Raw genomic sequence first — 2,500 nt, forward strand, 5'->3', positions numbered from 1 at the left:
GGTCACCCAGCCAGTCTTCCCCATTACGGAGGGAGCTCAGAGCTCATAGACCGATCTTCGGGTAGGACTGAGACAACATCACACACTCCACACTCCGGGAAAGCGAGGCCACAACCACTCGAGTTACATCCCGTACCTATTTACTGCTAGGTGAACAGGGGCCACACATTAAGAGGCTTGCCCATTTGCCTCGCCGCACCGGGACTCGAACCCTGGCCTCTCGATTGTGAGTCGATCGTGCTAACCACTACACTACGCGGTGTGTGTGTGTGTGTGTGTGTGTGTGTGTGTGTGTGTGTGTGTGTGTGTGTGTTTATACTACTTCCTCGTTTACTAGTCGTACAAGAGAGAGAGAGAGAGAGAGAGAGAGAGAGAGAGAGAGAGAGAGAGTGACAGACCATCCCACAGCAAGACGTTTCGCTTCCCTCGTTAGTGATATCTTTCTTTTTTTCTTCTTCCTGCCACTCACCAAGGAGGAGGAGGAGGACTAGGAGGAGGAGGAGGAGGAGGAGGAGGAGGAGGAGGAGGAGGGAGGAGGAGGAGGAGGAGGAGGAGGAGGAGGAAGAGGAGGAGGAGGAAGAGGAGGAGGAGGAGGTGGGGGAAGAGGAGGAGCAGATGGTAGTGGTTGTAGTAGAAAGCAAGGAATCGGAATGAGAGAGAGAGAGAGAGAGAGAGAGAGAGAGAGAGAGAGAATAAAATCATAGCAGTAGTAACTCCAGAAACAAAATTGATATCTAAGTTCACCGGAAAGAAAGATTAATAATAACTGAACAGAAAACAGCCAAGATTTTTGTGGTCTGTAGGAAGGACTTCGATATTTTATGCCAGAAATTTACTTACCCTGAGTCAGCATTATTACTAAATTACTGAGAGAGAGAGAGAGAGAGAGAGAGAGAGAGAGAGAGAGAGAGAGAGAGAGAGACGATAGTTGATCAAGGGATGGAGAGGAGGAGGGAGAGAAGAAAGGGTGATTAAAAGGGGGATAAGAGAAAGGTGAAAGATAGGAATAAATAGGAAGGAAAAAACCAGAGAGAGAGAGAGAGAGAGAGAGAGAGAGAGAGAGAGGAGGGAGAGTAGGTGCAGGGAGGGAGGCAGGAAGATATATAAAGAAAAGGGAAAAAATAGAATAGTTGGAATAAAAGAAGGAAAGATGGAAAGATTCACCTCAAGCACACACACACACACACACACACACACACACACACACACACACACACACACACACACACACACACATACATACACACACACACACACACACACACACACACACACACACACACACACACACACACACACACACACACACACACACACACACACACACACACACACACACACACACACACACACACACACAACCAGACGTCGTCGCGAGCAGGAGTCGGTTCTCAGCCACGGTCGCCGCCGCACCGCCACACACGCAGCTCCAACTCACCACTCACCACTCACCCGCCGTCACACCACCACACTACCTGCCTCCGGGCCGCACAACCGCACCAGCAGCCCGCCCACACACTCCCCTCGCCCATGGAGACCCAACTGGGCGCCCAACACCTGTCTTGCGTCTCACCTGGTGAACCCGGCATCTAGCACTTTCATCTTGTCGCGTGAACATTTACTTCTTTTCTCTTTGTCTCAAGTTTGCATCTCGCACCAACGGACACCTTACCAGACAAAAGTGTAAGAAAAAGAGGAACCACTTCCTCTAAAAATTCATTCCTCTTTTTTATTACTAAGAAACAAGAGCAAAGCAAGACAAACTTTTAAAACAAAGAACATTTTTTTTTCCTTCTCTCTGCTTCTCACTAGGACAAGAAAAGAAGAGAAGGTGGTGCAAGAGACCTTGTATTGGTGGCGATGCAGGAACAATCACGTCCATGGTCGAAGTGCAACGGTAGGAATGGCTCTGAAGTGCTGGCCAGCGGTGTGCGGTTCGCGTGTCGCCTACAGTAGTTCCCAGCCTGAACGAAGCGTCTTGTGAGGGTATGCGGACATGCGGACGACCGGACGCAGCAAAACCTTCCACTTAAAGACTACTGAGCGTGTATGTCACCTTCCTAGTCTGAGAAAGGTACTTGGGAACGCCGGAACGTGATTGCACAGGTAATAAAAGGTGAGCGTTTCGTAATATAAAACAAGAGCATATAACGAGGAGCATAAGGTAAGAGATAATAAAAAAAAACGGGAAAAAACGTGTGGAAGGAAGAAAATAAGTGAAAATATAGAAAATCCAAGAACGTGGAAAGATAAGAAAAAAAAAGTATATATATATATATATATAAGCGTGGGAAAGGAGAAAGAGAGAGAAAGAGAGAGAGATAGAGCGAGAGGTGGGGAACCCAGAATACAAGAACGAAGAAAAGAGGAAAAGGAAAAAGAGTAAGTAGATCATGACTTTGTGTGTTGCGAGTGAGTGTAGCGTTGTGTGTGGCTGTGTTGCTTCCCTGGGGAACACCTGGACTCGGAGGTAAACCATTAAGACGCACAGGTAACAGTA

At 47.8% G+C, this 2,500-nt stretch overlaps 1 protein-coding gene across 2 annotated transcripts in view; it reads left to right on the forward strand.

The window, feature by feature from the left end:
- Positions 1–1,374: 1,374 nt before the first annotated feature.
- LOC123511312 (innexin unc-9-like) overlaps positions 1,375–2,500 on the forward strand; it is a 48,405-nt gene continuing 47,279 nt past the window's right edge. Inside the window, exon 1 of one of the 2 annotated variants that reach the window (XM_045267092.1) lies at positions 1,375–2,116. The gene's annotated coding sequence lies outside the window, so the exon portion shown is untranslated. The remainder of the gene's footprint in view (positions 2,117–2,500) is intronic. The other variant, XM_045267093.1, reaches the window with a different exon arrangement.

The sequence above is a fragment of the Portunus trituberculatus genome, chromosome 31 (assembly GCF_017591435.1).
Source record: "Portunus trituberculatus isolate SZX2019 chromosome 31, ASM1759143v1, whole genome shotgun sequence".
NCBI lineage: Eukaryota > Metazoa > Arthropoda > Malacostraca > Decapoda > Portunidae > Portunus > Portunus trituberculatus.